We start from the raw sequence: 15,904 nt of genomic DNA, 5'->3' as shown, positions 1-15,904 counted from the left end.
TGAAGGAGCTGGGACTGAAGCAAGGCATTTTGATTTGGGATGCTGGCATCCCAAGCAACAGCTTAACTTCTAGCCCGAACAGCCATATCACTCCCTTAACTTAAATACTAAGATACTTATGTTTTATTTTTTACACATATATGCACAGGCAAATGTATCTTATTTGGATAAAAGTAGATGGATAAGCCTCATGGAAGACAATTTTAAATATTTGTCCCTTTAATGTGGATTAAACTTTTTTTAAATCAATCAAAATTTCCAGTTTAAAAAGTTAAAAGGACAGATGAACAGAAGGAACACTATGTCCCATTGACTCAAAAAATACCACTACTCTGTATGTCAACATATAATACATATAAAATCTGTTTTTCTTTAACAATACACAATAATATTTTTCAATCAAGCAAATATATACCTACATTAATTTTAAGTGGCTAGGTAGTATTCTATTCAATTGATGAACCATAATTTATTGTAAAAACATTTTTATTCCCTTATACATTTAGGTTGCTTATTTTTGCTATTATGAATAACTCTTCCATGAATAACTTTGCTTTTACGACTTTATATACTTGTTCTATTACTTCCTGAGTATACATTTATAGATACAGCTTTGCTAAGTCAATTTTCAAATTTTCAAGATTTCTAAGTCTTTGAAATCTTCTTGTTCATTTACCGTTCTTAAAAATGATTCAATGTATTTGCTTGACATAGTCACCCCTCCCCTGCTGGTCAATAAATCCAAATATTACCCAAGTTATATAGTGCCAAAGAGCTTCTTTCCAGGTGTGGACAGAGAAAGAATAAGCCAACTCTCCAGGATCCTTTGGGATGTGTGCATTATGGTCTTTTCCCACAAGGAAAACAAAACAAAGACAAGGCAAAAATTCAAAGAAAACTTTGGAAGGCTATAATCTGCTCTTCCTTGGTTTTAGCATTTCATGATGATGATTATGTCATTTGCAAAGGACAGACCAGGTTATTCTGCTCAGATAACATGTATTTCTCTTCTCCAAAGATGTTAGCCCTTTATGTCTTCTTTCTGACATTTTTTTAAAATGCTCTCTCTGGAGAACAGAAAAGAATTAAAAACAAGGAAGAATTTCTGGCAGAACAGTATGGTCTGCATCGTTCAATGTGCTCTGTCTTCCCTCCTTGTTTCTCCCTTAATTCATAACTCTTCAGAAAAAAAAATTACAGATGGAATTATTTTCCTTAATCTCTGTGAAGTTTAATTTGGAAACATTCCTAGCCAACATGGCAAAATAATTTAGGACAAGTAAAAACGGTGAAGCTGACCTTGACCAGAATTCAAGCAGTCACTCAAGGTTGGCTCTGCCAGAAGGATCGGGGTTCTGAAGGCAAAGCTATGGCATAGGAGTAGCTAAGGGAGAGAGACTTCAACCCCCCTTTACCTCACTGCATGGGCCAAAGCTTGATGGCTGGAGGCATCAGAATGAGGGAATTCGAAGAGTGGTGTGATATCCTAAGAAGTTCACCAAACTAGGAACATAATGGATTCCATCTGTGACTTAAGACCCAGCTATCCCAACTACCAACTTGGATTTATGTCACCACTGAGAAGCAGTAGTACATAGGCAACAGCCTGGGCTTTGGAGTCAAGCAAAGTTAAATAGAAAGCTTTGTCCCAAAACTCAATAAGCCCAGTTACTAGAATTTATTTAATGTCTAAAACATTAATCTTGAGAAAATCTGTTTTCTCTTTTTTTTTCTAAGACTTTTTTTTATTTACAGAGAAAGAACAAAAGAGAGAGAGAGAGAGAGAGAGAGAGAGAATCTTCCATCCACTGGTTCACTCCCCCAAATGGTCTCAACAGCCAGGTAGGACTTGGCCAGACTGAAGGCAGAAGCCTGGAACTTGCATCTGGGTCTCAGGGTCCCAAGCACTTGAGCCATCCTCTGCTGCTCTCCCAGGCACTTTAGCAGGGAGCTGGATCAGAAATGGAGAAGCAATGACTCAAAACAGTGCTCACATGGGATGCTGGCATCATAGATGGTGGCTTGACCCACTGTGCCACAACACTGGCCCAGAAAGCCTCTCTGGAAAACCAATCATACTGTCAGTAGAGAGGTGGACTACAGGTGATGTGAACAGCTCTCCCACTTATTAGGGCTCTGATCATGGATAAATGATCTAACCTCTCTCAGCCTGAGTGTCTTTAAAATGGGGAAAATAATGTTCACCGTATGAGGCTGCTGTAAGGATGAAATGTGGAAAGCGCTCAACAGGGTTCTTGGCACAGAATGCTATTGCTGTGATTCTAACTACTTATCCTTTCTAGACTGCTATAAACTCATCTAGAAAGTAAAAAAGATGGCACTTGTTGATTGTTACAGTGCTTTTCAGAATCTACCTCCAGGCCAGTGCCGCGGCTCAATAGGCTAATCCTCCACCTGCGGCGCCCGCGCTCGGGTTTGTAGTCCCGGTCAGGGCACTGGTTCTGTCCTGGCATTCACCAAACACACATACAACCTCTGTTAACTTGTATTACACACACACACACGTACATGTATATGAAACACAGTTTATACATACTGGGATGAACGCTGCATACAGCCTTACAGTGTGCAGTTTTTGCTGAATAATGAAACATGAATTATCCTAAAGAAGCACATACAGCCTTTCTATGTGATCATATCTGCAACAACACAATCCATTTTAATGAATTATTTATAAATTAAAATAAAGGAAATATTCTTATGTAATTCATCTGTTGTACTTATCAATTTTTATATAAATTTTGATTTATATATTTTTATATATTTTTTATTTTATATTATTTTTATATTATTTTTATATATTTTATATTTTATATATATTTAATATATTTATATATTGAGCCGTGGCTCAATAGGCTAATCCTCTACCTTGCGGTGCCAGCACACCGGGTTCTAGTCCTGGTCGGGGCGCCGGATTCTGTCCCGGTTGCCCCTCTTCCAGGCCAGCTCTCTGCTGTGGCCAGGGAGTGCAGTGGAGGATGGCCCAAGTGCTTGGGCCCTGCACCCGCATGGGAGACCAGGATAAGTACCTGGCTCCTGTCTTCGGATCAGCGTGGTGCGCCGGCCGCAGCACGCTGGCCGCGGTGGCCATTGGAGGGTGAACCAACAGCAAAGGAAGACCTTTCTCTCTGTCTCTCTCTCTCACTGTCCACTCTGCCTGTCAAAAAAAAAAGTATTTTAGTATAAAGTTATACTTAAAAATGATTAAAAAGTTATAATCACATTTGTCTCCTGAATTTTAGTTAACATTATAAAATATATATATAACATAATGGCTCTCACATAAGCATCTCTTAATTTAATTACTGGCCTAGCAATCAATACTTTACATATTTCTGTGTCTTTAGTGGAAGTGAACAGGCTTGCACAGAAAGCTTTTCTGTATTTAGTCTTATTTCCTCAGCTTAGGGCAATGATTTTTTGATACGTCAATCAGGCTAGGCTACAGTCCCTAGTTATTCACTCAAAAGCTAGCTTAGGTGTTCTTGGAAGGCATTTTGTACATGCCAGACCGTGAGGTACAAAACTGATTAACTTCCATAAGGATATTCTCCTAGACAATCTGCCTTAGTCAATTAATTGAAAAGCCTTAAAAGCTGAACTGAGGCCTCCCTGGAGAGGAAGTCCCGCCTGTGGACAGCCCAACCTGCAGATTTCAGGCTTACATAGCCAGTCCCCACAGCTCATAAACCAATTTCATACAATTAATCTCTGAATACAAGGGGGGGTTACAAAAAGTTTATGGAAATTTGCATTGTATTTTAGCTCATTTTTCCATCAACTTCCTGAAGTCTCCTTATATATTTCTTACTGCTTCAGCTTACTTGGTGAACCCCAACTGATCCATTTATATTCTCAGAAGTATACATATTAGAATGGCTTTCATACAGAAATCAATAAACAACGAATGCTGGTGAGGATGTGGGGAAAAAGGTACTATAATCCACTGTTGGAGGGAATGTAAACTGGTAAACCACTAAGGAAGACAGTTTGGAGATACCTCAGATATCTGAATATGGTCCTACCATACAACCTAGCCATCCCACTCCTGGGAATTACCCAAGGGAAATGAAATCAACAAATAAAAGAGTTATCTGTATCCCATGTTTATTGTATCTCTGTTGAGCTGCAATAGCTAAGATATGGAATCAACCTAAATGCCTGTCAGATGAAGACTGAATAAAGAAATTATGGGATATGTATTCTATGGAATACTACACAGCAGTAAAAAAAAATGAAATCCGGTCATTTGCAACAAAATGGATGAAACTAGAAAACATCATATTTAGTGAAATAAGCCAGTCCCAAAGGGACAAATACTTCATGTTCTCCCTGATCTGTGATAATTAACAGAGCACCTAAAAGGAAACATGTAGAAGTGAAATTGACACTTTGAGAAGCAATGACTTGAACAGCCCCTGTCTTGACTGGTTTATTCCCCAAATGCCCACAACAGCTAGGTCTTGGCCAGGCCAAAGCCAGGAGCCATGAACTCCATCTTTAGTAGTACTTAGGCTGCAATAGCCTTACACTGGGTCACTAGGTGTGCATTAGCAAGAAGTTAGACGGAAAGTGGAGGCAGAGGGGCCAGCGCTGTGGTCTAGTAGGTTCATGTCCTGGCTGCTCCTCATGCAACCCACCTCTCTGCTTATGCCCTGGGAAAGCAGTGGGAGTGCTTGGGCCTGTCTACCCACGTGGGAGACCCAGAAGAAGCTCCTGGCTCCTGGCTTCGAATTGACCTGGATCCAGCCATTGTGACCATTTGGGGAGTGAACCAGCAAATGGAAGACCTTTCTCTCTGTCTCTCCATCACTGTCTGTAAATCTACCTCTCAAATAAATAAATCGAAGAAGAAGGAGGAGGAGGAGGAAGAGGTGCCTCCTATTCTAAACCCTCCACGTTTAGAAACACAGAAAAGTTTCTGCTGCCCAGCACCCATATCCGCAATCTTCACAGGAGTTGCTCCTCTCAGTGCTTGCCCATGAGGCTTGGACAACATCAACCTTATGCTCTCTTCCCTCACTTCCAGGGAAGGGCCATGATGCCCCAAGCCAGCTAACTTAAGCACAACTCCCCTGCCCCCTGGCTGGTCTGTCTAGGAGTGGATGTCTACGCAGCCCTGACCAGGCCTTTAAAGAGGAGTTGTGTGGCCAGTAAGAGTGAAGCATTTGTAGGTAACAGTGGGGTGAAAAGCAGCTTTGCCTTCCTCTGGCCACATTGTTATGGAGATGGAACCAAGAACCACTGCAGCCATTTGGTCACCACAGGAGAAATCAGCCTGTGGTTCACACCAACAACTCAGGAAGAGAAAATTAGAAAACTGCAGATAAATAAAACTTGACCAAACAGACCTTGAAATCTACCCTACCTCTGCATTTTCAATTGACATGCTATTAAAATCTATTTAGTTTGGGCATTCTGTTAGACACAAAAGCATCGAGACTTATGTTTTAATAACAGCACTTTACTTGTAGATTTTTTGCCTAAGCGTGTGTCGCTCCCCCTCTTCGTGGAGGAACGACACAGGACTCTGCCTAGGCTTCATATCCGAGTCACGGCACCATTATGTCGCTCCCCCTCTTCGTGGAGGAGCAACACAGGACCCTGCGCTGTTCTTTCTGTCTGCTCGGCCCTCCCCGGGTTTGCCGCTGGTTCCTCCCGGGTTGGCTACTATCCCTTCCACCTCCGTGGAAGGGCAGTTCCCCCTGGCCGCATTCCCCACTTCCGCAGGGGAGCGGCACACCGCCGGCCGGCTCTCTCGGGGGCTGCACAGGTGTTCCTTCAGCTAGATGTTCCCCATAGATGTACCTGGTGCATGCCGTCTCTCTCCTCCTTTATAGTCCTCCTCCGCCAATCCTAACTCGGCTGCCCACACGCCGAGTACGCTGCTCTCCAATCAGGAGCAAGTCCTACAGTTTATTGGTTGAACTGGAGGCAGCTGGGTAGAAGCTGTTTTCTCCTCTCCCAGCGCCATATTGTAGGAGAGCAGATGCATAGAATAAGTCTTAATTCCAGTAACTTAGTCTAGTCCGAGCTGCTCCCCACAGAGGAGAGCAGATGCATAGAATAAGTCTTAATTCCAGTAACTTAGTCTAGTCCGAGCTGCTCCCCACAAGCGTGTTAACATGTTTCTTCTCACTAAAAGTCCAAATTTTCAACAAAGCTGTATGTGCAAGTTTGAGAGTTTCCTTCTACTTGTTCTGCTCTTGGCTGCTAAAAGACACCAAGATCTCAGTGTACTGAAAGATCAACTTAAAATTTTTTAGATACTGCTGCTGTATATTTTTTCCCATGAACAACATGATTGCTGACCAATTCCAGTGCAATGAACAATAAAACCAGGTAAACCACAGGAGACAGAAGCTTAATAATACTCCTCATGAGGATGGCCCAAGTACTTGGGCCCTGCACCCCATGGGAGACCAGGATAAGCACCTGGCTCCTGCCATCGGATCAGCGCGGTGTGCCAGCCGTAGCGGCCATTGGAGGGTGAACCAATGGCAAAGGAAGACCTTTCTCTCTGTCTCTCTCTCTCACTGTCCACTCTGCCTGTCAAAAAATAATAATAATAATACTCCTCATGAATGGCTAGTTCTGTCACTACCATGGCCACGGCCTCCTCTCTAGCCACTGTCTGTGCCTCAGCTCTGAGGTGAAGACTTGGTCTAATCTGCGCTCGCACTGTGAGCGGATGCTTCACAGGACAAACAGCACCACAAGGACAATTCTGGGGCAGAATAGAGTGGGGATGTTCTTAGGGCCGAGTGCGGTGGGCAGCTGGTGCCACTTCTTAGCGAGAAGATTAACCAAGTCATTAAAAACACAATGATTTTCAGGCATATGGTGAAACACACATGCTCATGCATAATTTTGATAATTAAGGAGTTGCAGATGTTTTGTCTCAGACCTACCTGCTAACCTGGCTGCTTTCCAAGCAGTTTTTGGAACAAAAGCAGCACAGGTCAAATCCTAACGGTTTTCCCACAGCACAGCACCTGCTTTAAGATGAAAAACTGGAAAGCAGTGAGAATTATAGACTTCTGCAAGACTAATCAATGCTTTTATCATTACTTTTCCCTTAAAAACTGATAATAGCTCAATTTATCTGAGTAAAAGTACAATAGAAAACATAAGCAACTGTTTATTGCTTGTTTTGAAAATTCTCATAAATTGGGCTCCCCATTACTTCAATGTTCTCTCCCTTAGAAACCCTCCTAGGCCGGTGCCACGGCTTACTAGGCTAATCCTCCACCTGTGGTGCTGGCACGCCGGGTTCTAGTCCCGGTTGGGGAGCCGGTTCTGTCCCAGTTGCTCCTCTTCCAGTCCAGCTCTCTGCTGTGGCCCGGGAAGGCAGTGGAGGATGGCCCCAAGTACTTGGGCCCTGCACCCGCATGGGAGACCAGGAAGAAGCACCTGGCTCCTGGCTTCGGATCAATGCAGCGCTCCGGCCATAGTGGCCATTTGGGGGTGAACCAACGGAAGGAAGACCTTTCTCTCCGTCTCTCTCTCTTACTGTCTAACTCTGCCTGTCAAAAAAAGAAAAAGAAACCCTCCTAATGGTTCAGGAAATCCCAGGGATATTTCATAGCAGTCTCTCCAAGGAAAAGAGAAAGTTGATTAATTTTTTACCATCATTCAAGTGTTTTGCCAGTATTTCATATAAAGAATTGTTGATGCAGTGGATAAGCCTTTTGGACACTTGTTAACCATGCAAAAGCTTTCCTAAGGCCAGTCTCCAATGTCAGTAAAATATAGCACAGCCAGCCAACCTGTGTGATCTGAATAATTTAATCAGTGCAATTTCTCAATATGGTAATCTGATTTTTAATATAAAAGTAGATTCCATCATCCTTTCTTCCAGTCCTGCAAGTACCTCATAAGTAACATGAGGAAAATAATCAAATCCTCTAAGTTTATATGAGTTAGGAAAGACCTATGTGCCAATGTAAATTTCGTTTGTTGAAGGTAACTCCTTAGCAACTGACGTAACCCTACACAGTATTTTGGAGGAATTTCTGGAAGTGACGCAAACCCGTGCCATAAGAATGCTTCTCAAATTGAATTCACACCAAGAACCAACGAAGACTTTTCAGCACATTAATAACAGACTGTCCAAGCTCCTCAGATGCCAAGAAACACTCCTTCCCAATCGGTAAAAACATCTCCGGCAAACGTGTCCACTAGGGCCAAGGCGCACTCGGAATTCCAAATTGCCCCTCAGTCACAGAGATAAGAAAAGCCAATGGATGACCCCGCACAAAGAGCCCGGAAGTGCTCGTTTCCCTGGTAACCTAGAACTTAACCTTACCTACTTGCAGGCCAGGCCTGAGCAGGAACAGATGGCCTGTGGCGCCTCCTCAACTCCTCCTCCCTCAGGGCGGCTCAACACACCACGAAGGCTTCCCACTATGCACAGCACGGGCATGACGCTTTCGGCTGCTTGTGAAACACTTCCGGACACCTCTATACAAGTTTTTTAAAGATTTATTTATTTATTTGAGAGGTAGAGTTACAGACAGAGAGAGGAAGAGGCAGAGAAAGGTCTTTCATTCTCTGATTCACTTCCCAAATGGCCGGAGCTGGGCCAATCCAAAGCCAGGAGCTTCTTCAGGTCTCCCACATGGGTGGGTCCACGCACTTGGGTCATCTCAGCTGCTGTCACAGGCCACAGCAGGGAGCTGGATTGGAACAGGTAGGCAGCCGGTACATGAACCGGCACCAATATGAGATGCTGGAACCAGAGGTGGAGGCTTAGCCTATTACTCCATAGTGCCAGCCCCATCTCTATATAAAAAAGTTTTAAAACAAATCCTAGCTGTGCTACTTATTGCTTGATTTAGGATAGTTCATCTTTCAATGTCCTCATTGGTAAAATGTAAAAAAACGAACAAAAACCTCTCTATTAGAGTGTGAGAATTTGAAAAGAGACTATATTCATAAATAAACAAAAACCTCTGATAGAGCAGATGTAAGAATTTAAAGAGAGACCATATTCATAAAGTGTTCAGCTCAGAGATTGTCCCATTGTGAGCACCAAATACAGGGTGACAGTTATGGTAAAGGTGGTGGTGGTGGAGGAACGGTGAAGGCAGCATTGGTGGCTGTTGACTTCATAAACAAAAAAGCATGGAGAGTGTTTGCTGGATTTTCTTGGTGTGGAGGTAGGGTTTATGGTGCAGTGTGCTGCCCTTGGCTTGTTGTGGCTGAGTGCCAATTGTTAAACATCAGTTGTTCAAGCTCATTTTTCAGTGTGGATGCATCTGTCCCATGGAAATCAGCAAATGCTACAGACCAGGGTTTCCTCTCACCAGACATTTGACAGCACACCACTGACTTCAAGCTTGGTTTTGTAGAGTTTATTTTTTACTAAAGAAACTTGGCTAACCTCAGATTATTTTTCTGGCTACAGATTTCAAGAAATCCTTTATTGTATATGATTTAAGCTCCACTTAGAGACTGCCCCAATTGAAAACTAAAGACAAACCCCTCTGTTCAGTATTCTGCTCTTTTCCTTCACTGTGCCTAATAAGTTGTACTTCCATTAAAAAAAAAAAAAAGTTCAGTGGAGTGAGTTTAATGCAGTTTACAGTAGAAAATCTGGAAGAAGAAAAGTTATTTTTTTTAAGTCATTACATTGAAGTCCCTACATTGCTTTTGAAAGACATATAGGATTAAATCATTTTTCTAAGATCCTTTCAATTTTAAACTTCAAGTAGAATTTTTGTCATTAAACATGGTGTATATAATAATGTAACTGAGTAACATTTAGATAAGAAAAATGTATAATAGAGTTGTCTTAGTCTGTTCAGGCTTCTGTAACAAAATAATGTAAATCAGGAGGCTTATAAGCAGCAGACATTTATTTATCACAATTCTACAGGCTGGGAAGTCCAAGAACAGGGTGCCAGCGTGGATGGATCCTGCTAGGAACCCTCTTCAGACTTCTTGTGATGATTCCATTTGCTGGATGCGGCCAGGCAGCTCTTTGTTTCTTTCATAAGAGCATGAGCCTCATTCAGGAGGGCTCCAACCTCATGATCTAATCACTTCCAATAAGCCCCACCTCCTAGTACCAGTACATTGGTGATTGGGTTCCAATATATAAAATTTGGGAAAACAACAGAGATCATAAAATAGGTATATTTTATGAGCAATGGCTGTATTTTAGGCTATATCCTCGTAGTCTCTGGTATAATGAAGAAGTCAAGGGCTTTTTAATGCACATTGTGAATTAGAAACTATTTCACTGAGAATACGTGCAAATGGCCACAACGGCCGGAGCTGCGCCAATCTGAATCCAGGAACCAGGAGCTTCTTCTGAGTCTCCCATGTGATTGTAGGGGCCTAAGGACTTGGGCCATCTTCTACCGCTTTCCCAGGCCATAGCAGAGAGCTGGATCAGAAGCAGAGGAGCTGGGACTTGAACCGGAGCCCATACGGGATGCCAGCACTGCAGGCGGCAGCTTTACCTGCTACGCCACAGCACTGGCCCCAAGCTTAAACCTTTTAAACAAGTGTACTTTCCTTTGCCTCCCTGGGTACATATATGCCACCCCCCATGGTTTGCCATGGCATACATATCCCAGACAGGAATCCTTCTATCACTCCAAAATGAACTCTTTTCCTTGGAGTGCCTGTTGCTCCGCTACTCTTTTTTAGGTTGACTTAGCAGAAAAAAAATAAATAATAATCTAAAACTAATGTATTTTTTGAAATGCTATAAATTTGCTTTCATAATTATGTTTAATGTAATCCATCATTGCACTTCCAAATCCCACATTGATTAATAACATTGAAGACAGATCAGAAACTGTTTACTAGAAGAATCTAGAAGTTCCAAAGTACATTGGAATAATCCATAAAACAAATTAATGATTATACAGAAATTTAAGAATTAAGATATGATTAATGAATTAAAATATATAAATGTTACTTTTTAACTTTTTAATGTTTATTTGAAAGGCAGAGTGACAGAGAGAGACAGAAAAACAGAGAAAGAAATCTCCCATTCCCTTGTTCAATCCCTAAATGGCCTAAATGGCTAGGGCTGCAGCTGGGCCAGGCTGAAGCCAGGAACCAGGAACTCCATCCAGGACTCCCATGTGGGTGGCAGGGGTCCCAGCAGTTGGGCCATCTTCCGTTGATTTCCCAGGCACATTAGCAGAGAGCTGCAGCAGAAGCAAAGCAGCTTGGACTGGAACGGACACTATGATATGGAATGCGCTCATCGTAAGCGAAGGTTTAACCCACTGTACTGCAATGCCAGTCCCTGTAATTTCTGTCTCATCTTTTGAGCTGGTGATATTACATTATATCAGAAGTGAATGATTCATTCTTGCAGTACTATAACTTTCCTTCAGTTTTATTTTTCTTGCTCTTTATATGGTCTCTCGCCTTCTAAAATAGCTAGGCAGTAAGTCAACTAGGTTGTCATTTTCTCAGGAAAGGCAGAAATCAAAAAGGCAGAAATCATTAAATGAGTTATCATCCCCATTTTTCCACATGAAAACACTGAGTTAATAAGCATCAAAGCTACAATTCAAATCCTAAAATAACAACTTTTTGAAGTTGTCACTTTATATTTTCAAGAGAATTTCATACACATTATTTAAATCTGTTTGACTTTCATTAGATTCTTTCTTGACCTGAAAAATGGATTCTCAAAGGCTGATGTGGACTTGTTATTATTTACAATGCTTATCTAAAAAATTTCACACATAAATAAAAATGTAGGCATAAAATAGTAAGAAAATGTTATTTTCTTGGATTTTTTTAGCCACATAGTTTTACAAAGTTATCTGTCTATATAATTGCTAGTATCATTTTACATATTTTGGTTTCAAATCAAGCAAATAAATATTTAACCACATGTCTAGTCTAAAATAAATCTAAAAAAGTCAGTTGGAGGTAAAAAATACCTCTTCTTTCTGTCATCTCCATTGTAGAATCCATGAGGATTTGTAATTAGTCTCTAATTATTTAACCATGTTTTCCTGTGACATACACATAATGTTTTGAGAATCAACATAAAATAAATAAAATATCTTATTCACAGAGAAGGTTGAATGTATAAATAAATAAGTTGAATATATAAATTAATTAAATTATGTAAAAAGCTAGGAATGGTAAACATAATAAGAACTACTGAGAATGAAAATAAAAGCCTGGTATTTTTCATGTATAATAAAATGATAATTGGTAAATGTATAATTTAACACAAAGATGTTGCTTCTAATAATTTGTTTTTGTTTTAAAATTTCACATGTATTTAAAATAAAAAGTCTAAAGTTACATCCATATTTTCTTTAGACATTCCAGATACTCGATAGTTTATATTACTTGTTGCCATTTTAAGAGAAATTAATTACATAAGGATTTATTTCCAGCATAGTTTCAGTGAATATTAGGTACTCTTGCGCCTTGTGACAACACTCGCTTATTTCTTGGATTTTTGAAAATTTTGGGTGTTTGGATTTTTGAGAATTCAGTAATATACTGGGATATTTTAGAAAATGACCATTTTCATATTTAGTTTCTCAAGCATATAAACAAGTTGCATTACACATGAGCCATTGCACATGAAAACAGTGTACAAATGTCTTGAAAAGAGCAATGAATGCCCTCTAGTGTTTCTTGCTAGAATATCCCTTTTAATAACAGAAAGATACATTATATACTTACACGACATTTCATAACTATTAAAAAGTAAACTCATAATAATAGAATCTGAATGTTTAAAATCTTTTCAATGTTACCAAAAGATGAGGCTAGCAAGGCATGCTGTGCTGTCTAAATAACAGATATTACTGTAATGTATACACAGCGTGATAGAAATCAGACCTGTCCTGAGAGTCTTTCAGAAGTGGAACACACATCTTGCCTCCTTTCTGCTACTAACTCTCTAGTTAACTCCTAACTAAAATACTTACAGGAGTCATTCTTAAAGCAGCAGCATACAGGTAGTTTGTCACAGAAGCCATGACTGTGCCCTTTGCATTGGTGTGCATAGATGAGGGGTCTTGAAAAAGCTCATGAAGGGATGGGCACTGTGATGCAGCAGGTTAAGCCACAACTTGGTGTGCCAGTTCCAGTGGTGGCGACTTGGTTTCCAATCCAGCTTCCTGTTAATGCATACTGGGAAGGCAGCAGATAATGAATACCTGGGTCTCTGCCACCCACGAGGGAGACCTGGATGGAATTTCAGGCTCCTGGTTTTGGCCTGGCCAATCCTTGGCCGTTGCAGGCATTTGGGGAGTGAACCAGTGGATGGAAGATCTCTGTCTCTCTCTGTCACTCTGCCTTTCATATATATATATATATATATATACACACACACACACATATATATAATTTATACATATAAACATCTTTTTTAGAAGTTCATGGAAAATGTATATCATGAAAAACTAGGTACAGATTTCAAAATATTAGTCATCAAAATAAGCTTATCTTTTAATTGCATTTTCCACAAATTTTTTGAAGTGCCCTCATACACATTTCTGTCTCTGGAAGATTGAAAATTGTTTTCCAAGGCATCTGCTGCCCTTGTTGAGGTCTCCTGTGGTTAAAGGTCATGGTGAAAATAAAAAGCAATAAAGGAACGTAATTTCCCCGGACATGTGCCAGGTGCACAATATTCTGGTGTGCCTCGCCTTAACTTTAAATAGTAGCACTCCTTCTAAGAACATACCAAACCAAGAATGAAAAAATGGCAATGCCTCAGTGGTTAAGAACCAGGGCCTGGTTTATCTAATACAATATTTGCTTGGAGAAAAGAAACAAAAAATAATAAAAAGTATGTGGGTGGATATCTGAGCTTATCATCATTTAACAAATTACTGTACATCATGTCAGCAACTAAGTCAGAAAAAACATTCACTGAGTTAAATACATCGAGTAAAGGTTCTCTGTTATTTTTCTTGCCCAGTACCACTTTGCCTCCTTTTTGGAGGAATCTCCTCTATTTTGCTAAATGGAATTGGCATTGCAAGGAAGGTATTTTCCTTTCTCAGAACCAAGTGCTAGACACAGCGCGCAACCTTGGCATGACTTATTTAAGGCATATGAATGTTGAGCAAAGTGAAAGGAGGAGGAAATCATTGCTTTGGTTCCCAAGCCACCTGTCCCTAGACCCAGGTGTTCAACTCTTCCTTGGAATGTGTGTAAGATATTTTATGTTCTCTTTTTTCTGCTTAAGTCATTAGAATAAGGATTCCTGGAGCCAGTGCTGGAGCTCAGCAGATGAAGCCACAGTCTGTAGCACCAGCATCACATATGGGCGCCAGTCAAGTCCCAGCTGTTCCTCCTCTGATCCAGCTCCCTGCTAAGGTGCCTGGGAAGGCAGCAGAGGATGGCCCAAGTCCTTGGGCCCTTGCACCCACATGGGAGACCCGGAAGAAACTCCTGGCTCAGTCCCAGCCATTGCAGTCATTTGGGGAGTAGTGAACCAGCAGATCTCTCTCTGTCTCTCCATTTCTCTCTCTCTGTAACTCTGCCTTTCAAATAAATAAATATTAAAAAAACTAACAGGGATGCCTAATTAAACTATTTCATAATAATAATAATATTATACTTATAAGTTATGGTTGCATAAACCATAAAGTACTAAATTAAAGAATACAATTATTTTGTGTTGGGGCTGGGGCCGTGGCCCACTGGGTTAATCCTCTGCCTGCAGCACTGGCATCCTATGTGGGTGCTGACTCCAGTCCTGGTTGCTCCTCTTCTGATCTGGCTCTCTGATGTGGCCTGGGAAGGCAGTGGAGGATGGCCCAGGTGCTTGGGCCCTGCACCCGCGTGGGAGACTGGGAGGAGGCGCCTGGCTCCTGGCTTCGGATGGGCGCAGCTCCGGCCGTTGTGGTCATTTGGGGAGTGAACCAACTGAGGGAGGGCCTTTCTCACTGTCCGTAATTCTGCCTGTCAAATAAATAAATAAAATCTTAAAAAAAATTATTTTGTGTTTTAATGATAAATGAATAACCTATGAACAATATTGTTCTTAAACAATTACATTGCCAGCTGCAGTTTTAAAATAGAATTGGTAGAGACAAGCTATATTTATTAACATACTTTCACAAAAACCTATAAAAGTGCATAATTTTTAAAAAGTATTAAAGCAGGCCGGCGCCAAGGCTCACTAGGCTAATCCTCTGCCTGCAGCGCCGGCACACCGGGTTCTAGTCCCGGTCGGGGCGCCGGATTCTGTCCTGGTTGCTCCTCTTCCAGTCCAGCTCTCTGCTGTGACCCGGGAGTGCAGTGGAGGATGGCCCAGGTCCTTGGGCCCTGCACCTGCACGGGAGACCAGGAGGAGGCACCTGGCTCCTGGCTTCAGATCAGCGCAGCATGCCGGCCCCAACGCACCAACCATGGCGGCCATTGGGGGTTGAACCAACGGAAAAGGAAGACCTTTCTCTCTGTCTCTCTCTCTCTCTCTCACTGTCTAACTCTGCCTGTCAAAAAAAAAAGTATTAAAGCAAAAATATTATGCATTATTCCTGTTAACAAATGCACAAAGCTGTCTTCTTTCATTGTTCAATATGTCAGGTGGTGTAAATATGTCTCCCCGCCACCACTGACTCAAAAATTGAAGGAGGGAAATTACTTCTGATCTCCAGCAGATCTGCCACTCAATTTACATTTTATTTAGTTTCCATTTTTAATCTTTCAAAGTGTAATTAAATGATAAGATCTTCTTTATAATTAAATGATAACAAATTTTTACTTAAGAAATTTCTTAGCATGTACTAGAATATTCAAAATTACTGTAAAAGATCAGAACATCTATTTACCTTCTTTAGCAGATAATTTCATTAGAAATATAAACAATGATAATATTGACATGCAATGTGCCTTAGTTTACTGAATGTTCTCAAGAGAATTATTT

At 41.1% G+C, this 15,904-nt stretch overlaps 1 pseudogene; it reads right to left on the bottom strand.

Moving 5' to 3' along the window:
- Positions 1 to 7,122: 7,122 nt before the first annotated feature.
- On the bottom strand, positions 7,123 to 8,444 carry LOC100346220 (endoplasmic reticulum membrane-associated RNA degradation protein-like; annotated as a pseudogene).
- Positions 8,445 to 15,904: the final 7,460 nt, after the last annotated feature.

The sequence above is a fragment of the Oryctolagus cuniculus genome, chromosome 8 (assembly GCF_964237555.1).
Source record: "Oryctolagus cuniculus chromosome 8, mOryCun1.1, whole genome shotgun sequence".
Lineage (NCBI taxonomy): Eukaryota > Metazoa > Chordata > Mammalia > Lagomorpha > Leporidae > Oryctolagus > Oryctolagus cuniculus.
This window is presented reverse-complemented; position numbering and strand designations above follow the sequence as displayed.